A 22,481-nucleotide genomic window follows, 5' to 3' on the forward strand; every position below is an offset into this window, starting at 1 on the left:
CTTCGACACTGTCTGCCACCGAACACTAGTGCAGCGACTCAGCAACATCGGAATTCAGGAGAAGGCACTGGAGTGGATCATCTCCTTCCTCGCCGGAAGGACACAGAGAGTCCGCCTCCCCCCGTTCAGATCTGAAGCCACCGAAGTCATCTGCGGCGTCCCTCAAGGCTCCTCGCTCAGTCCAACCCTCTTCAACGTCTACATGAGCCCCCTCGCAGACATCGCACACCAGCACAACCTCAACATCATCTCCTACGCCGACGACACCCAGCTGATTCTCTCCCTCACCAACGACCCCGCTACCGCCAGAGCCAATCTTCACAAAGGGATGAAAGAGGTAGCCGAATGGATGAAGAACAGCCGCCTGAAGCTGAACTCGGACAAGACGGAAGTCCTCATCCTGGGATCCTCACCCTCCGCCTGGGACGACTCCTGGTGGCCCCCCGCTCTAGGCAGCGCACCCAAACCAACAGACCACGCACGCAACCTGGGCTTCATCCTGGACTCCTCCCTCTCCATGACCAGACAAGTCAACGCCGTCGCCTCGTCGTGCTTCAACATCCTGCGCATGCTACGGAAGATCTTCCGGTGGATCCCCACCGAGACCAGGAAGACGGTCACCCAGGACCTCGTCACCAGCCGTCTGGACTACGGCAACTCCCTCTACACCGGAACCACCGCCAAACTCCAGAAGAGACTCCAGCGGATCCAGAACGCCTCAGCATGACTCATCCTGGACATCCCCCGTCGCAGCCACATCTCCGGACACCTGAGAGACCTGCACTGGCTCCCAGTCAACAAGAGAATCACCTTCCGACTCCTCACCCACCCACACAAAGCCCTACACAACCAGGGCCCAGGATACCTCAACAGCCGCCTCAACTTCTACGCTCCCAAACACCAGCTTCGATCGACCAGCCACGCCCTCGCCGTCGTTCCCCGCATCCGAAGAGCCACCACAGGGGGACGGTCCTTCTCCTACCTCGCCGCCAAGACATGGAACTCCCTCCCGAACCACCTCCGCCTGACCCAGGACCACCTCGCCTTCAGGAAGCAACTCAAGACCTGGCTGTTCGAGCAGTAGCGGACCCCCCCCTAGCGCCTTGAGACCCTCTGGGTGAGTAGTGCGCTATATAAATGCATTGATTGATTGCTTGATTGATTGAGTGTCCTCCTGCGAGCTGGGGCGGCATTAGCCTCTTAAGCTTTGGTGTCTACATAGGCCTCATATATTTGTTCCAAAATGTTTTTCTGGAAAAATAAATTAAAAAATATTTAATATAGTGCCACCTGTTAACTGCGATAAAATGATTGACATTGTATATGTTTGTAATTATATGTTTTCTCTTGTTATATAGAATTGTCCTGAAGTAGGTGTTTTTAATCTTAAATAACCAAAACGCTGCGTCGACAACTACTTCTCGAATACTGCAATCAATATATATGAAATGCTATTTTTATATGTGATTTTAATTTATTGTTTTTTATGAATTTGTGTGACATAACTGTATCTTGTACTTAATAAAATGTTGATGATTTTTAAGAGAAACTTATATATGTCTTTCTGATATGTCCTTTGTTTATAGCAGTGTATTGATTTGGTGGTACTAGCATTTCTATCTGAGCCTCTAAATTCGTGCGTAAATTGATCCAATAGCCTTTGTTTCCTGATTGGGATTCCCTTTATTTGTGAACTACATAGGCCTCAAGCCAGTTTAGCCACACCCACGACCCCTGCTGTGCTACTTGCAGGCCACTCCATGTTCCTCTAGCAGCCCAAGGCACCACAGCACCTTCAGTGTGTAACCGTGCCTTTCCTTGCAGCCCTCCCCACCAACATAAAAACAGATGTGCGGGTTGCCGGACATGAAGAATATTGAATTAGCCATTAGAAGTTAAATAAAACCAAATGCTGCCATGGGCTGCTGAGGCCTGGCTGCTCCCTTGCATTCTGGTAGAAATCAAACAGCAGAAAATTAGAGAAAGCAGGATGTGGTTGACACAAAACAACTGCTGGCGCCATACCTGCTCTGCAGACCAGTGCTGGACTTCAGCCTCTGGCTGTCTGGCGTCTCGTGCCACGCCTTTCACCATTGCAAAATAATTCACTTATATACAACTCAGTTTTGTAAATTCAACCTGACATCTTGAGGTTGAGTTGGCAATGGATTGAGACACGTCAGGTAGGAGAGGAATGTATGGGCTCGAAAAGGGGGCTGTGACCGACCACTTCTTCGACCTATAGTATTACAGGGGAAAGCTTGCCTGCAGAACAAGCCTTGGTGAAGTTCACCTTCTAGTCCTAAGAGAAAAAGTGGGGGTTTAATTAGCATATGTAATTCACTTTGAAGTCACTGGAAGTGACATCACAATAAGCAACATCGTACCCCATAATATTCTTCACATAAAAAGGAAGGGGCCTATTTTACAAAAACAATATGTTAATGTAAGCATGCAGAACTATGAACATTTTTTGGTTTCTATTACTTTTTATAAATCATATGTAGACCTTCTGTACATCAATGTGTAATGGGTATCAGAAATGAAGGAAAGAGGCACTATCTGAAAAAGACCTGTGCAACTTCGTATGACATATTTAAACTGCTGTTTGGAGAGTAAACAAAATGTGCTGTTTGTATTTTTTGATCAATAAACCTTGGTGTTAATGTGTGTTTCTTTTCTGCTGGTGCTCTTTTTTCAGCTTTCTGGAGCAAATATCTGTACATTTGCAGTTCATTAATCAATAGCATGGTTAATGGTGTGTTCTTCGCTGCACTTCTGAGACAAGAGAGTCAAAGCAAACCCTCGCTAAGTCTCTCTCACAAAGAAAGGGGATGCTACCAGTGTGAAGGGGACTTTAAAACACCCTGAGGCCAAGTTACACGCATCACGTTTGCAAAGAGAAGCATAATGTCTGTAGTGATGGGGCACAAGGTTTCACCTCTCAGCTTCCTTCGGGCTTGATTAAGGGAACCAGTGCCCCCTTTCTAAAACTAGTAGGGGGAATCTGTACATCCGAATCCATCCCCGATTTGTGTCCTGCATAGTAGAGTTGTGTGTCTACGACAGAGCATTATACGAGCCATTCCTGATGGCGAAGTTGTTGCACAAGAGAAATATTTACATTACAGTTCTGTACCCTCAGCATCATTGTTACTCGGCGGCGCTGCATAAATCCACAAACTCCCTGCAAAGTTTTGTCACATCAAAAAATCGTGTGCACTGAGCACATGATGAGTAGGAAAATACATGTCCTTCTTAGCTCACACATTTATAGGAAATTTTTACCATGGTCAACTTAGGATTTTCATCTACAATGGATCTTGTCTGTTTTATCAGAAGTGCCATTCTGGTAATAGGTCTTGAGGTTGTCCTCCAGGCATGTATCGGCCCTGACGTCCCCATGTTGCCCATCAGGAACTTGTGATTCACATCCTCTCCATGCTGGTCTTCCAGGAGACTATTTGTAATATGTCCAGTGATGACCTACCAGGAGTCTTTCTTCACTATCTATTCAATGCTGACTGAAGCAGGCCCACGTCATCTCACCTCACATTGTCCATTCCAAAGGGATTTTATCCTACCCTCCCTCAAGCTGCTCAGCCAGCAATGACCCCACGGAGCCCTTCACATGCTAGTAAGTCAGGAGGAACTATATGGAATCTGTCTTATGCTGGCCAGCCGGGTGGACTCTATGCCCACCTCTGTCACGCTAACCCGGTAGGAAGGACACTGTGCTATCTACCTTATGTTGAACTGAGGGATGACAGTTATGGATGGAATGCTTGAATCAATCTCAGCCACTGGCAGGTACTGGTTACTTAGGCCCACTTTCCAGTTCATAGATTTTTTTGCTCACTATGTCACTTCAGGTTAGATCCAGCCCTATGCAAATCACCCTTGGTTCCGATACAAAAAGAATAGTCTAGCTGGAACTTCAAAGCCAGGTTCTCACTGAACTGGAACGCAAGTGACCCAACAATGGTTTCAGCCTAGTTGGGCATTTTCAGGCAAGCACAACCTGGTTCCAGAGGCACAGTGAGCACAGGACCCACGTCTGGACATACCCGCCACACTTAGGGCGTTGCACTACGGAATGTAAAAAAAAATATGAATGAAATGCTTGAATTAATCTCAGCCACCAGTAATTACTCAGGTCACATCTCAGCCCTTCATGTTTTTTGTCCACTATGTGACCTCAAATTAATTCGACTCCAATTGGATTAGTCCAGTTCAAACTGCCAAGCCATGTCCTGAATGGACTGAAACACAAGCTACCCAAATCTTGTTTCAGCCTAAATGGGCTTGTTCATTCGGATGCAGCTTGGTTCCAGTGCCAATGTGAGCAGGGACCCACATCTGGGTAAAAATGTTGCTATTTAGGACATTACATTTCAACAACATTTAAGAAAGTGCGAGTTCTACGAAAATGATGGATTGCAACAGCTACATTTTTGCATCTCCATTTTCTATAATCCTGGGCATTAACGAGGATTCTGGGTATGTGTTCCTGTGTGTCTAGACTATTGCCCTGCACATTGTGCAGTTTTGGGCAATGGCAAAATGGAGCAAGCCCACAAAGCATATGCAATTATAAAACTGAGGGAGCAGATGAGCCATTATTCTTCATCAGTAGTGAGCACTAATTTAATGCGTGTGCTCTCTGGATTGACAATCCAAATATCTACGATTCTTTCTTGCTAGTAGTTTGTGATGTAACCTTTGGTATGCGTTTTCTGTATTTATTGTGCGGCCCTGCCAAAGTTCCCAGGTCCATGCGTGACTAGGTGCTCCAGTCCTTGTTTGTTCTTTGCATTCTAGAGCTTGTCTTGTTTGTCCACTTCTAAGACCAGAACCACAAATCCCAGAATGCAAAGTAAACATCACTGACTGAACCAGCCAGAGACAGTCATGCATGGACATGAAAAACTTGGCAGCTATGATTGTGCTTTTCCTACAATGGATATTTTCAACTTTAGCCTGCTTGATCTTAACAAACAATTAGATGTATCAGGTAGAAAGCAGCCCTCTACTTTAATGCACTTATGTTATTTTACAGTTGTTTAACACCAGTATGCCATACTGCTTTGGTTTAGAGCCACAATCAGTTCTAGAAAGTATGGGGGCAGATAGATCCTGTTTACAACAGCTAATTCCCATGAAAATATGCTAGAAATGTTCCTGTTGTCATTTTCCTACACCTTGACATAATTCAACAATGCCTGCAGGTTGTCTGCATTCCATTTAGAGCAGAAACCTGCAGGCAGTGAGGGGGGCTTTCTTATTTTAACATCCAGCTGTGCCCACAACAAAGGGCTGATTTACATTGCAATCAGTTCTCCTTTGTTCTGGAGCCTAACACCTAGACGCCAATGTAATGGAAGGAAACAAAGGCACACAGCTTCTTATCACTCCACAAGTATGTAAGAAAAACTGATTTGGAGGAAGGTTTTTAACTCTGTTCAACTTCCTATGAAGAAGGTGTGCCTGCATTGTAACAACTTAAGATGTATCTGTCTCTGTGAATAATCACACAAATATCGGTTTACTCCTACTCATGTTTTAATGTTACTGTTTTATAAAGCTTCTACCCAGTGTATGGTGTCAAAGCACTTTACATCACACACAGAGATACAATAAATCATACAGGTGTATAAAAATATGAACAAAAAAGTTATGTACGCCAATGAAGGTTATAATGTGTAGGAGTCACATACCATCCATACTTGTAGATATTATATGTTAAGAGTGAATGGAGAGGAGACACACAAAGTCACAATTTAAAACATAATGCAGTGATTGTCTGTACTTATAATACTTGTCACTTCCCAAAGGAAGCCTGCTTTGCAATCTTAAAATAACAGTAGGATGAGAAAAAAGAGTAAGGCTCTAAACCCATGACTTACAATTTACATGCAGCACCTCAATGCCATAAATAGATTACTGTGCTACATTAGAAGGCTTGTCATTTATAAACTGGAAGTAACAAACTAATCTCAGTGTCAAAAGCATAGTCTACTTATCTATTTAAATAGAATACACATTTGTGATCTGCAAGATGTGCTTTGTAACAAGTAAATATATATATAAATAAATAAATAAATAAATAAAAAAATAAAATAATTTATATATAAATGTATAACTTTAACTATTAGCTCTCTAGGGCATTTGTTACACACTCGGTTGGGTTTTTGTTCACAGATGCTGCCAAAGGCGCGGAGATACTCCTTAGGGAGTCGAGTTCCTAGCGCATTATAAGTCTGTAAATAAATAAATAAATTAACCCTCTATGCTACTTTATGAGTCAAAACTGAGACTGGACAAAACACAGAGGGGCTGATTCAGAAGCCCCTTGCACCACTTTTGCGTCTCTTTTCCCATGTTAATAGTGACGTAAAACTGGCACAAGGGCCTTGTAAATCTGCCCCAGAGTTCTCCCAGAACTGTGTTTACCACTAGAGTTATGTTACCGCTCTTATAATCCCCTCAAAATTGTTGGGCACACAATGATGTCTGCATGAGGTGTCAACCCTGTAAGTAAGTACTTTAGAACAGATTTACTGCCACATATGTCATTGCTGCTGGTTTCTTTGTAGCAGACTTAAAAAAAATAAATGTGTAGGTCAACTGTATGAGACTGCTTTTCAAGCTCTGTCCCTCATGACTCCGACCCCTTTCCTCTGCCACAGCTTGACACCAAAGTTATGGGTTCCCAGAGTAAATTTCTACCAATTCCATCACTGGCCACAGTGATTCTTAAGGCTGTGAGTGAGTCAGGGGCACAATGTGCACCATGCAGCCCCTGCAAGAGCAGGGGGCAAGGGGAACACCCTCACCCCTGCAAGAGCAGGGGCAACCCTGCAGAGGGCCCACATTCACCCCGGAGCCAATTAATATCTATGAAATATGGGAACTAAGGCCACCGTATATATTTTGCAGGGGAGCCCCACCATCTCACGTTATGCGGGGTGAGTGGCTGTCTGTAAGTGTGCAGAGCACCAGCCTTCTTTTCAAGCTGCTACATTTTTAGAACTCTAAAATGAATAGGCTGTGATGGTTTTCCTGGGTTTAAGGACAGCCAGACTGAAAAACATGATAAACGCTGCAATACACTGGGCGGGTGTTGTGTGCAGGATTTCCCTGCTGAGTAGCCGTAGCTTTGAGAGGAAGCCCGTTCTTTCTCACTCATCACAGTGTCTGATGACATAGTACGCTGTTGAGCTAATAAAATTGGCCGATGCTGTGCGCGTGCGAGCCACATGCTACAGTAAATCGGTCGGTGTGTGGTCCATCCGCCATTCAAACTGTACCTCCTCGTTTGCGTGTTGCAATGTATATAACAGCCGAGCCTCTCTAGCTGGTGAAGTGTATTTTTGTAGCGATCGTGCCAGGGGCCACAAAAGAAGTAATAATGCATACGTAACTTTCAGGTGTAGGAACCACGTCATCCATACTAGAAGGGAAGCATATTTTAAGAGTGGTTGTCTGGAGAAGCGCAAGCTCAGGATTTAAAAGGGACCACAGTGGTTAGGATTGGCTTTATTAATAAGAATGAACATTTCTACCCAAACAAACCCTTTTTAGCAACATTGGAATAATGAAATGATGGGGCAAAAAATGTAACCTCCTAACCTATACCATGAAGTTTTCATGCAGTTCTTTGATGAGAGTTCATCAGTCACTGTGCTATATTAGAATTGTAACTTATGTTTATGGGATTTATAGAGCGCATGGCTACCCGCAGGCATCCAGGCGCTATAACAGGCACGAACAGCTATCTGAAGTGAGAGTTAGGAAAACAGCCAGGTCTAAAGTTTCTTTTTAAAAGACTGTTCTTTTCCAATCTGTTGCAACTCTGGGTCCAGACTGTTCCAGAGTTTGGGCACAAGATGGGAGAACGATCTACCACCCCACCTTGATCTCCTAATTCTGGTAATGCTCATCAGAACATTCAACCCTGACCTAAGACAGTGGCGAGGAGAGTAAGGGGAGATCAAGGTTCGTAGCATAGCTGGACCTCTGCCATGTGCTCTGTGCGCCAGGCAGAGTGACTTACATTTGATCCTGGTCTGCACAGGGAGCCAGTGCAGCTCTTTCAAGGACGCTCTGACTGACTGGTTCCTAGGTATTTTGAGAAGCAGTCTAGCTGCCGTATTCTGAACCACTTGTAATCTATTGGTGACATATTTAGGTACTGCAAGTAACAACAAGATCTCTTTGACAAAAGCAGCAACCCACTGAGCTTTCCAGATAAAGTACAATTCAGTGATCTGCATGGTGCATGTTCTTTGCAGCAGGTATCCTAACCTTCTGGTTTCTTTAGGATGAGTCAAAACTGCCACTAGACAAAACTCTGACCACTCTGCCACAGGAACATTAACCGTCAGAGTTATCTTGACATTTTTATTGTTGCCTGAAAACTGCTGGACACACAACCCATAAGTTATTTCTAAATACAGTGCCACCCCACACTGTCCTAAACCAAGCTCTGATGGCAACAAATCTACAAAAGGGCCCTACTCCCAGATTAAAGACCACAAACTACAAACTTTTAGCACCTCAACTTGCTGACAACCGAGCAGTTCTACGGCTCGTGGCAAGAGCCTGCAGGTTTCCTGATTTGAGATATTAGACAATAATGCTCATGGTAGTACCACCAAAATATCAAACTGCCAGGTCTTCCTATGACGCACGTAGTGCACATGGGACATGCCAATGTACAGTCCAAGTCCAGGCAGACATTATGGAAGAAGTGATGGGCCTGGTAGTAAACATCTGTGGTGAAATGTCTGTGTATAACAATATAGAGTATGAAATATAAGAAGAATGTGCGAGGGCTGATGGTGCTCTAAAGTACACGAACTGTTGTGGTGATCACAAATCCGAACATGCTAGTCCAGGACAAGGTCTTTACTAAGGGTGGATGTAATTTGTGTAATTCAGTGCAGTGTAATGACATGGAATTACCTCCAAAAATTCAGCATGATTACTTTTGAATTATGCAAGATGAATATATCTGGTGTTTGTGCTACTTTTTAACATAAGATAAGAATGCCCCAATATAGCGCTAAATGCATTAGAACAGAAATAGTGAGCACTAGTGACTGCTCGCTCTCACTTAATGTGCTTTTGGGGCAGTATTTTCTTCCAATTTACTACTGACATTTACGACTATTGCACAATTGTGTCCAAAATGGATGCAAGAATGCATTTTGTGCGCAGAAACAGCACCAAATGCAGCAGAACACAAATAGTGAGCGAGAGCGGCTGCTAAATGTGCTCTTGCTTTAGGATTCCCCCCCCCCCCTCCCCAAAATGACTCCTAATTGCACAAAGAGGAGTAATCGCATAATAACCGGTAATTCAACGTCAAAAAGTAACACGAAATTCCCAAAACTACTCCAATTACTACTAATTGAAATTTCATCCAAGCCTAGTCTTTACCTGAGGCGTGTGTGACAGAAACACTTTGCATTATTATGCAGAGCCACACAGCCAGGTTCTGTCAGCTCTGTCTGCCCTGGACCACCTTCAGTGAGTTCCCAGAATCGTTCCAATGGTGGACGACTATACAGGGCCATAGATGGAGGAATGAGGGAGCCATACTGAAATATACTGTTAGATCTGACAGAAACGCTGGTAAGAGTGAAGCGAATGCCAGGCGATAAGGGGCAGAGAGTAGAGTTCCTTAATGGACACTAGTGCTTTTGTGAATCTCGAGCTTACCAGACAGTGCATCTGTCTGGCTGCAAAAAACATATTGTGTGCTTACCAAGAACAAAGAGGGTCTTGCAGTCCACCCACTGTTTGCCATTGATTGACTTTACTGTTACTCTGATTTGTCTGCTTCTCAATCAATGGCTACGCTTGTCCATCTTGAGTCTGTCACTTCCCTGGAGCATTGTCAGTTTACATTTGTTCTTCTACTGCTCACTTTTATGGAACTACTTTCTTCTTTTGTTGTAAGCACTTCATGAGAGTGCCTGTGTTTACCAGCTTTCTGCCTATTGTGCCTTTCTTCTCCCTCTTAGCTCCGGATCCCTCTTCCCTACCCGTGTGCTTCTCTCCCATCCCACTCCAGGATGTGTTCAACCATGTGTTCTTCCTCCTGCATTGCTTTCTCTCCTGTGTGCTTCTCCCACACAGTTCTATGTTGCTCTCACACCTGTTTGATATTCCCCACCACTCACCAATGCCTCCTGTGTTGCTTCCCCTCGCTCTCTCCATGTTACTTCCCTCACCCCTGTTTCGTATCCACCCCATAAACTTCTGATGCCTCTGCCACGTTTCTCTTCCGCACCACCTAATTTAACAAAAGTGCTTTTGCCTTTTTTATTTTTATTTACAGATCAAACTCGGATTGGTAAATAAAAGAAAAACAAAAGCACCAGAGCCAATTTGTTGGCATGAGCATGCTTGGTAAGCGCACCAAGAAAATGACATGGGTGGCTGCATAATAGGCTTTTTCCATTTTTTCCTTAGCCATTCTGCACAGCCTCAGGATGCCGTACAGTATTGCTAAAAAACAACTTGCAAAGCCAATAGGTTAAAAAGACGAGACCTATTTGCTTTACCAGTGCTTGTTATTGTTAAGTACCTAACAACAAATAGAGTGCCACTGATAAACCTTGGTGTCGAATGAAAATGGGGTGCCAAACAACATGCTGCTTCTCAGCATGTGAAGGACCCCTTGAATTCTAAGATGGCCGTGTCATACAGAAATCCCGACACAATTCCAGCAAAATGGAAAAGCAGAACAAATAAACAGAAGATTAAAGAAGGACAGTGTATGAAAAGATGCAAACACCAAAGTAAATCATAATAGGGGAAACATTTTGCAGTTTTTTAGTATTTTGAGTTGGAAGAATGTTTGATTGTTCACTAGGTCACAATTTTCCACAAGCCAAGTCACCTGTTTCATCAGTTAACCTCTTTCAAAATATCAGTTACGTTTTTCATTAAATCAGTTGCACAGAGGAGCCCCAGACAAGCTGCCAGATATTCTCACCCTAGAAAAGTGGTTCTTAGCCTGTGGTCTGGGAATTGCTGGGGGTCCCCGAAGCCTTCTCAAGGGGTCCGCAGCTGCTTAGCAAATTAAATAATATTAACAGATTAATAAAGAGCATATAAATAAAGTAGAAAATGTGTTCCATAAATGTGAAGTAATTTAATATTGGAGGCTAAAATTAAGTTAGTGTAGTGCCATGTGAGTATGTAATTTCGGGAACCTTTGTGACTCCTGATGGACTCCGTAGAACTGTGACGTGAGGATTGGAGCATAGTGAATTGAATGTAGGTTCAGAATGTTGAGTTTGTGATTCCACCAGAAGAATAAAGACGTGTTACACTAAACTCAATGTGGGGATGACGCTACAACGGTAAACATCGTTTACCACAAATGCGATACAACGCATTCCATTACAACGTGGTCATTAGAATGACCACATTGTTACATCGCATACCATTACAATGCAAGTTGTCATAACAAATTGCTTTAGTGGACAGAAGGTGTTGGATTTAAAATCCAACACCTTCCCTACTGTTGCACAGACGGGATTTGGAATAGTAGATTATACTATTCCAAACTCCAGCACCCCCCCCACAACAAGTTATTGTAAACGCTTGCGTTGTAATGGTATGCAATGTAACAACGCAGTTGTGGTAATGACTGCGTTGTAATGGAATGCTTTGTAAATGAGTGCGTTGCAACGTGGTTTATCCCATTACAACTGGCAACGAGGATGGGATAAGTAACCCGAAGATCGACAATGGTCTTCCAGGGAGTTTGCAGTGGTTCAGGAACCTGCTTGTGTGTGCTACGTGTGCCTCCATTGAAGTGTGGCAATTACATTTGGCTTATGTGAAGTCAAAGCACAGTCCCAGTGCTGTGAAAAGCATTTAACGCTAATCAAAGCATCACTGAAAAGTCTACTCATAAGTGGCAGAGAACCTACGGTAAAGGCTGCACATGTAATTCAAAGCTATACATTAATATGGAGTGACAATGCTAGAGGCGGATGCAATCAAGTTTTGAAAGAGCAGCAAAGGGCAAGATAACACTGCGAATAGAAGTGATGCCGTGCAGAGGTCAACAAGGTGTCAGACAGCACAAAGAGACGCTCAAGGGCAAAGTGACAGTAGAAATGGTCATCTGCTTACCACTTCTGAGTGAAGAGAGCCCTTGTGCCACATCTCTGGAGCAAAACAGCCGAAGAGAAAACACCTAGGTTGTGCTTGCGGAGCTTTCCATACTCGAAGCAGCGCACCATCAAAGCTGCAGGGTGGCGACTCCAAAGGTCTTCTGAAAGCAAAGTGCTCCCATGGAGACCAAGACAGAGGTCAAGGTTCCACCGGGTCTTAGAGATGGTCTGGATAAAGCAGGTCCTAATGGACAGCAGATACTGTCAGAAGGAACTCCATACTTAGGGGGTCATTAGGATGGCGGGCGGACTTTGGCTGCCAGCCATCCTCACGGGGATTGGGACCACCCGCCATAAGGGTGGGGGTCCCGTGGGGGGTATTAGGATGCGCCCGCCACTGTGGCGGGTGCATTCTGCATTTTTAGCATTGTGGCGGACAGTGCTCTCAGCACCGCCCGCCACAATGTTAAAAATGCACATATGCATTTGCTTAAACAAAGCGGCAGGCACCGTGCGGTGCCTGCCGATTTGTTTATGCAAATGCAGGGGGGTACCACAGGTACCCCCCGTGTGCACCCCCCACCTCTCCTTCACTATGGGGGCCCGCAGGGGGCCCCCAAAGTGAAGACCGCATGCCTTTACGTGGCGGCATCGCCACCACGGAAAGGCATCTGTTTTTGCCCATGTTAATATGGCTTGCGGTGTCTAATAGACACCGCCAGCCATATTAAACCTTATCCGCCCCGTCTGCAAGCCGACTGGGGCAGAAAAGTGGCGGACGGTCTTTCCGTCCGCCGCGGTCCCCCCGCCATAGTAATATGGCGGGGGGAAATGGGTGGCGGGCCGGTATGGATGTCTGTTGGATCGCCACCGCACGCATGGCGGTGGCGATCCGCCAGACATCCTAATGGGGCCCAAAGTGTCAGTCAGTTTTGTAAATGGTTACAACGCTGCTTCCTTCTTGAATCCTCCACCCCCATTCAATATTGCCAAAAAGTTGAATATTGGCAACTGATGGACTGGATAGAGACAGTTGATGATTTCATTGATGTGATTGAAGAAGCAGATAACTCATAGCAACCAGCAAATTGACAGAATGGCAGGGGAGGTGGGGAACAGAGCTGGGGGACACAGGGCTGGAGGGGAGACAAATAAATAAAATTAAAATCCACTTACCTGCTCGTCACATCGTGCTTCTCTGTTCTCCAGGAACAGGCTCTAAGAGTGCTCTGCGGCCAGTCCTAATGCTGCTTTCATGCTTCTGAAAGCAGTATCAGGATTGGCCTAAGTGCCGATGATTTGCGCTCCCACACAGACTGGGAGCCTGTGCTTGCATTCTCCAACCCAGCAATGCAGCCAGCATTGGAGAGATCTTCACTCTGCATGCTGGTTTGGCTGGCCTGAGACAGCCGGCCAAACCTACTGTTTCATGGGTTGGGAAAATCCAAGACTATGAAAGCCCAATTACACATTAAGGAGGACAACTGTCCTATTGCTCAAAAATACAGACAAATTGCCTTTCACTTACATTAAGCTGTGGAAAAGGAACTTGAATTTTTACTCACGCACGATATCATTGAGCATTCTACTGGTCCAACTCCATGGGTTTCTCCCACAGTAGTAGTACTCAAAAAGGCCAGTGAAGGAGATGTATGCATCTGTGTAGATATGCATCAAGTGAGCAAGTCCAATGAAAAAGAACTACATCTTGGGCCGCACATTGCTGAAATGATAACACAATTGAATATGGCAAAGGTATTTTCTCGTCTGAATCTAAATGAGGGATATAATCAGTTGAATCTTGAGGAGAAGTACAGGTGCATTTCAACCTTTTCTACAAATGTCGGTCTGTTTCATTACAAGATACTATATTTTGGTGGGTCATCAGCTGCAGAGCTATTGCAAGATGTCATTCAATGTCTCATAAAGCCTGTCATGGATGCTTTGAATTACAGTGATAACATATTGCTCTTCGAAGCTACACAGGAGGAGCGTGACAAAGCTCTCACTCAAATGTGTCAGTTGATCACTGCTGCCGGTTTAACTTTGAATGCCAAGAAATGTGACTTTCATAAGACAAAGTTCAAATTATTTGGCCATATCTTTTCTGATGGGGGCATGACACCCGATCCTGCAAAAGTGCAAGCGCTGTCAACTGCCTGTCCCCCACAAAATGTTTCCATGTTCTGTTCATTCCTTGGCATGTTTAGCTATTGTACTAGCTACATACAAGACTTTGCCACTGTCAGTCGCCATTAAGAGACTTGACTAAAAGGAATGTTTAATTTAATTGGTTACATGAATACGATCAAAGTTTCAGAAAAATCAAGCAAGCTATTGAGAATGATGCTGAAATGGCATATTTTGTTCCAAAGCTTCATACTGAGGTTATTGTTGACGCTAGCCCTGTCAGGTTAGGTGCAATTCTTGCACAGCACAGCAGACACTCAAATGCTCAAAGAATTATTGCGGGGTATGCCAACCAAAGTTTGTTTCAAACTGGGTGTGATTACTCTCAACCTGAGAAAGACAGCTTGGCAGTGGTGTGGGCTTGTGAACATTTCCACGTATTATTGTATGGGAAGCCCTTCAAGAATGTGACAGATCATCAAGCATTATTGACTATCTTTGGCAATTCAGAAGCAAAAATGCCTCCTCGCATTGAATGTTGGAGTATGCAATTGCAAGAGTACAACTACACCATTGTACATCATCCAGGGAAAGATCAAAACCCTGCCAACTACTTCTCATGAGTGCCTCTACACTGCCCTGACACCTATTCTAAGACGGCTAAAGCTTACATAAATTTCATAGTGAAATCAAGCACTTCAGCTGCCATTTCGATAGAGCAAATTGTCACTGCCACAAGTCAAGATAGTGACATCAGTCTTGGTACCAGCACCCTGGACCTCTTACCAGCGACAATGGATATAAAAAAGTTCAAGAATGGGGGGAGGGGGGGCGGAGCCAGGTCGGCGGCCAAGATGGTCGCCCGGGCTCCCGGCTCCGTCGGCCTTCTTCCCCCGCCGCCTGATCCACTCTGCTTTCCCGCACGGCTCCGGTACCTCCGATCGTCGGAGGGGGTGGAGTGCAGCTGTGTCCGACTCTGAGGGATTTTCGAGCCCCGTAGCCAGAGATATGGACCCCCGTAAGCAGTGGCCTGTGCGTGATTCAAAGCCGGGACCCCGCGTGATGCCGCGGCCGTTCGCGAGTTCAACAACAACGGCCACACGGACCCGGAAGTTGCCGGTCGGCCGCCGTGGAAGGTCAGTCCACCTTTGTGAAGGTGCCTCCGGCGCGCATTTTTTGGAGCCCAGTAGACGAGAACTACTCCATCATGCTCCCTTCCCCAGCTTGCTCCTGGATGGACATGGGGGCCCGCATTTTGCTCTTTGCCTCCCCACTGGAACTTTGTTTGGTCAGTGTGATGACCTTATATCCGCGCCTTAGCTGATCAGCTTTGGTTGCGGCACGGAGTGATTTCTGCGCTTCCTTAGCTTAAGGGGGCTCGTGTGGATCGTCAGCGGAGAAGTGGGGATGACACTCACACATCTGGGCAATGTGCAGGTACTGATCACGCTGTGCCTTTTTACTATATTGAGGGCTGGCGGCTCCGGTGTTTGACTGAACTACACTCGTCCTTTGGAAGTGGTGCTTCGACAAGACTGGCCCTAATATGGCGGCGGCTGTGAGCACTGGAGGCCGCGGGGGGAGATCGAATACCCCCTGCATGCTGTTTGTTGTGGGGCTGACCTTGGTGCCTGTACAATGGAGAGAGAACCCAAAGCCATTCACGCCTATGAGAGACTTTGTTTGTGTGGGCCCTGTTATGCCTTACCGCGCAGACACGTTTGTGGAGAGCTGAGGTAGCTTTATTGATGGCTGTGAGGTGAATGATCGTACGTGGGAACTTTCCAGTTTGTTTCCAGTGGATTGCTATATTGTCGCCCGGCCCCATGGATACATGGTTTCCTCGGGAAATCCACCAGCTGTGATTCTATCTCCCTCCCAGTGTCGTGCTATGGGTCCCAGACACTGCGTGATTCGCATTCTTTCTGCGCAATATTCTGTTCCCCTGACAGTGAACGACCAAACGGCGGCGGATGGCTTTTGAGTGTACACTATTCTGGGGCACTGCAGGACTTCCGGCTTCTTCTCGGACTGGCTTGCTTTCCACCATGACTGCCTGATTCTGCAACACAATGCCTGGAAAGCGTTTTTTGATTGGGCTGAGTGGGTTTACGTGACTCATTAGTGACTTGATCTCTTTGTAATAACGCAGGGTGATTCTCTGTCTGGCCGGGTAACTTGAGGAGCTGTGCGGGGACTGTTGCTCTGTTTAAGATGGCGTCCTTGATGCTTTGTTACTATTCCGGTATCATTGAAATGCCAAGGGGCGGCGGGGGGGGGGGGGATCCGGGGACCTGTACTGGGGACCCTCCATGTTTTCTTTCTCCTCTCGTGGGGTTCTAGTTAGTCTCTTTCCTTTAACCCTTTTTCTTTTATTCTTGTGTGGAATATTGTCCCTTTCTCCATTTCATTCTTCTTCCTTCTATATTTCGGGTTTAGACACTGGGTGACAGGCACGCTGCTAGGGGGGTTGGCCGTAGCCGTATGCAGGGGTGCAGGGTGGGGGGATGGGGGATGGGATTTTTGTTATTTCTGTTTCTATGGCCCTTTTTCTTCTTGTAATTCTTGGCTTTTCTGCATCTTCTTTTCTTGCTTCTCCTTTCCTTGGATACTGATTAGAGGTAACTCACCGTGCCTTTTGTGGGATCACATTTTGGGGGTGGATGTCTTATTCATGCATTGCGGTACAGCGGGCAGCCACTGTTTAGGTGAGGGACTTGTTTTGTTTTTCGTGTATCCTGAATATGTGCACTGGCGTCGACGCCCTGCCTACGGTGGCCCTGACTGTAAATATCCTGTTTTACGTGACACCCTTGCATTGAGATGGCTTCCCTGTGCGGCGTCAGATCCTGCTCTTCTTTACTTTAAAAAAAGGAAACCTTCTTTTGTCTGGTTGCCAATATGGTGATATGCTTTCCTGAGTTGCATCATAGATCCTGGGGAGCGTACCTTTGTACTGCTTGTGACTTGTATTGCTCGATTTGCCCACTTTTGTCCTGATGGCCGACCGTGATGGTTGATAGGCTTGTGGATGTAACTGATACATGTACCAATAAAGGTTTAAAAAAAAAAAAAAAAAAAAAAGAATGGGGGGAGGAGCTACGCGCGCATCCGAGATGGCCGCGTGAGCACAGGGCTCCCGAGGACCCTTGCTGCCTCCCACATTTATCCTGGATAATATCCTGAATTGATGGAAGATCATTGAAGACACAACCCGGCTGACGTACTAGCAGGTTTTTGGGTCGGAATCGGATGCAAGGTCCCCGAGTTCTGCCGTCTTGAAATTTGTGGCCTTCTCCATGGAACAGCCTGGACCTTGAGTTGTAGCAGTGCCCAGGTCGTAATTTAACAACAACGGCTTGAGGGCATCAGACCACAGCCTCACTTCGCTTTCGGTTTCGTTTCTCCAGCGCACTGCCTCCTATCTGCGGTGTGTCTGTTGACGGACGAGCACCGATGCCAGTTCATTGGGCTTCGAGTTAGTGACTGTTTTGCTGTGAACTCAAATTGGCCCAACTTCGCCTCCTGTATTCTTGTGTGTGAATTTTGAGGAGCCATTTGGACCAGATCCCATGCCTCCCTCCGGGGCGCCCGGCTCGCCATGACGGGCAAGCCCGAGAGTGAAAAACGGAAAGTCAAGACTACTATACGTGGAGGTTCAACCCAGACGAATGTCATGGATCGCTACACACTTTCTAAAGGATCCCCTGGTGGCGCGCCTATGGCCCGGGAGGAAGCTGTCGATGATCCTGCTGTATCGGCGGAATTAACGCTACAGGACGTGATGGGCGCCATTGCTGGTATTCAGTCTTCTATTGGCCAACAGTATGAAGCACTGGCTCTGAGGTTGGACACAGTGGCTATTGATGTCAACCTCATTCGCACTGATCTGGCCAAGACGAACGAGAAGGTGAAGTCATTGGATCTAAAGACATCCAGCCATACCACGGACGTGTCCGATTTGCAAACGGAAGTGCGCAACCTTGGATCTGCTAATGACTTTTTTGCTTGTCATTTGGAGGATTGTGAAGGCCGTGCACGGCGTAACAACGTGCGTATTATTGGGGTCCCGGAGGATTCTGATTCACTTGCCACTGATCTTCGAGTGGAGGACCTCATTCTTAATCATCTTGCACCCAAGGGCCTGAGCAAATTCTTTGCCATCGAACGTGCGCACAGAGTGCCAGGGGGACAGGCGAAGCCCGGTTTCCCCCCCCCGTCCGATTATTGCACGGATCTTCAACTTCCGAGATCGCGACGCCATTCTGCAGGCGGCACGGACAAGCGGGCCTACGCAGTTCGAGAATGCTGCTGTGAACTTTTATCCGGACTTTTCTCAATCGGTCCAGAAACAATGAATGGGATTTCAAGGGGTGAAACGGCGACTAAGAGACATGGACTTAATATACGCTATGTTATTCCCGGCCCGACTGCGTGTTGAATATGACAATCAAACATTCTTCTTTGTCAGCCCTGAGGAAGCGAGTGACTGGTTGGACACCTTGCCGACTCGCCGTTCTGGTCAGGAACATGCTGGTGGTGCTGAGGAGGGACTGATGGACCAAGAATGATTATGGTGTCTGTGTCCGGAACACTATTCACCATGTCCAGCTGAGGCTCACTGACTTCCTTGATCATTCCATTCGTATCTTGGGAGGTAGCGGGAATGGTGGGACCCCTTTCCTCCTCTGGGGTTTTCTTTGTGTAGCTTAGTTTTTTGTTTGTAATTGTTAGGGCGACAGGCACACTGCAAATTGGGGTGGCTTTTGAGTCGGTGCAGGGGTGCAGGGTGGGGGGAGTTGTGTTGGGAACTTTGGAGGGAGGGAGGGCCATGTTTCGGGGTTGTTTGTTTTTTCTTTTTCAAGGCAAGGTTCTTACATTATCTTTGACATTGGTGTGATGCTCGTTTTGAGATGGGAGTTCCTTATGGATTTGGATGGGGGGTAGAGGGCTGAGGGTATTATGCTGGAATGTGAATGGGTTGGGTGATCGGATAAAGAGAGGGGTGGTTATGCAGCTGTTGCGGCGCCGTTCGCCTGATGTCGTCTTGCTACAAGAGACACACTTGATAGGAAATACTTGTCACGCTCTTAATAGACGGGGTTATCGTCTTGCGGCCCATTCTGGATTTACATCTAGTTCTAGAGGAGTGGGTATTTTGCTTAGGGTTTCCCTCCCCCTCGAGGTTGACGATGTGATCCTTGATTCCAGGGGTCGATATGTTGCACTTGTTGGGCGGTGGGAGGGAAAACCACTTTCGTTGGTGTCGGTGTATGTCCCTCCGGGCTTACAATCCACGACATTCACGTTCCTGGGGCGGATCATTCTGGGTCTCTCGGAGGGTGTTTTGATACTGGGTGGTGATTTTAATTCCGTCATTTCTGGCAGCATAGACCGCTATCCGCCCAGAGATCTTCCTGCGGCGCAATCCTGGTTGGGTGACTTCCTGGAAGCATTGGGACTTGTAGATTGTTGGAGATTAATGCATCCAGAGCAAACACAGTTTACATTCCATTCGGGAGCTCATGGTAGCCTTTCTAGACTGGATTATATCCTGATACCGGCTGCCCTGTCCCCTTCGATTGGAGAGATTAGACACTTGGCCCGGGGTATCTCAGACCATTCCACTATTTGGTTTTATTTTAATCTTAGCATCGGCGCCGAAGGGAGGGTGGCCCCGATTAACCCCTGGTATCTTCTTAACCCTAAGACTCGCATTGAATTGATTAAATCATTTGATCTATATTTTACTGAGAATGCTGGTTCTGTACCCTCGCCTGTTTCGTTATGGGAAGCTTTCAAGACTGTGATCAGGGGACAGGCATTGTCTTTGGTGGGGTGTGCTAAGAAATGTAAGAATGAGGCAATTGTTCAGCTCGAGACTGAAATCACGGACCTGGAGACTGCATTGGAACGAGAGGTGTCTCGAGAAGCATTACTTGTCCTCCGCCTTAAACAATTAGAATATAAAACTTTGGTTACTGATGCGGCAAAGATGATAAGTAGGGAACAGCAGGGACGGCTATATGATGTTGGTGATAAAGCAGGAAAATTGATTGCCTGGCTGGACAGACGGGAGAGAGCGAATCGAGTGGTTCCGGTGCTTGAGATGTGTGGTGGTGTGCAAGTAACGGACCCTGTTGAAATTGTTGAATGCTTTGCTGATTATTTTCGAGAGGTCTATACCTCGGTGTCCGACAGACCCGAGGAGGATTCACAGTTGTTGCTTTGAGATATCGCACTTCCAAGTTTGTCGGAATTGGATCGGGATTGTTTGGATGCCACGCCCTCGGTGGATGAGGTGGCTCTCGCGCTACGCTCCCTTCGTTCCTGCAAGGCTCTGGGTCCCAATGGCCTTCCTGTTGAATTGTATAAATTACGCCCTGATACTCTAGCTCCCTATCTCCGTGATATGTGTTTGGCTGTGCGAGACAGTGGCTCCCTCCCCAGGGATCAGCGTCTTGCTACCATTGTGGTGATCCATAAGGAGGGTAAACCACGGGATCGCTGCTCGTCTTATCGACCCATCTCGCTCTTAAATGTGGAACCTAAGATCCTCGCCAAACTGCTTGCTAATCGTCTGATTACGGTTATTAGCGACCTGATTCATCCGGATCAATCCGGTTTTATCCCGCACCGTAAAGAGGCATTAAATTTGCGACGTTTGCATGGTGTTCTCGCGAGGACCCCGACGCTGCGTGAACCGGCCATCTTGGCGTCCTTGGACGCCACGATGGCCTTTGATATAATCGAGTGGTCTTATCTCTGGGCGGTACTCGCCAAATTTGGATTTAGCGCTGGTTTTATTGATTGGGTCAAACTCCTGTATGAAACGCCACTGGCACAGGTGGTGGTTAATGGCCGTGTCTCCGTGCCTTTTACTCTTGGGAGGGGCACGCGGTAGGGTTGTCCGTTGTCCCCGCTCCTCTTTGCTTTTGCATTGGAGCCACTCGCCGCTTGGCTACGGTGGGAACCTTCGATGAAGGGTATATGCTGGACACCGGAATTTGAAGATCGCATTTCCTTATACGCGGATATTTTATTGTACCTTACATCTCCCCAAAAATCGCTCAACGTATTGTTTGACGTACTTAACTCCTTCGGGAAAAACTCGGGCCTTATCATTAATTGGTCGAAATCCTACATTTATGTACTTGCGGGTGATGTCCCTCGTTTGCCGCGGGGCTGTCCCATCCAGTTGTCGCAATCTGGCTTTAAGTACTTGGGTGTGTTTATCTCATTGGATCCGGCGATTCGCTATGAACACAATTTACTCCCCCCACTCCAAAGGTTGCGCTCCGATGTAGCGCGTTGGCGTAAATTACCGTTATCTCCCCTAGGGCGTGCGGACCTTTTTAAAATGATGTCCTTGCCGCGGTTCCTCTACGCACTTCAGAATAGTTTTGATGTCATCCCGTCGAAATATTTTCGGGAAGTAGAATCGTTGCAGAGGCAATTAATATGGGACGGACGTTCACGCATCGCTCTTCCAAAATTGACACTTCCCTGGTATGATGGCGGTATAGCGCTCCCTGATATTCGTAGGTATTATTGGGCCTCCCACCTTGCTGCCATCAACCACGGGATGTATGGCCCGGCATTGAATCCAGCATTCGAAATGGATAAGTGGCTGCTTCCGGGTGGTGATTACTATAGGGTGCTTTATTCGGGACCCTCGCGTTCACAACTCTCAGGACCTACTGCTATAGCCGTGCGGGTATGGCATAGCGCAACGGCGGCTATGGGCTGGAGTGATAAACTAACTGGTGCAACTCCGCTCTATGCCTCTGCAAAGTTGGGTGGCCTATGGACGACGAAGGGATTTGATACGATCGGTATTAGTAAGGTGCGTGATCTCTGGGTTAAAGGCGAGGTGAAGCCCTTCTCGGATCTGCAAGTAGAATATAAGCTGAGTGACAGGGAAAAATTTCGTTATGTCCAGGTACGCCACGCTCTGAACTCTGTGTTGCCAGTGGGTAGTGATATTCCGGAATCCTCCCCTCTCGAAGATCGTATACTAGACGGTTATGTACCAGACAGTACTGTCTCATTGTTCTATAAAAAAATGATTAATGACCGATCGAGTTTGCTTGATCGCCTTCGTGAAGCTTGGATTGCTGATGGTATTGAACTGAATGATGAGGACTGGCAGTCCGCAATCTCCTCTCCCAGGGAGGTGGCGATTCCGGCCCGCCTCCGTCTGGTCCAACT

The sequence above is a fragment of the Lissotriton helveticus genome, chromosome 3_1, assembly GCF_964261635.1.
Source record: "Lissotriton helveticus chromosome 3_1, aLisHel1.1, whole genome shotgun sequence".
Taxonomy (NCBI): Eukaryota; Metazoa; Chordata; class Amphibia; order Caudata; family Salamandridae; genus Lissotriton; species Lissotriton helveticus.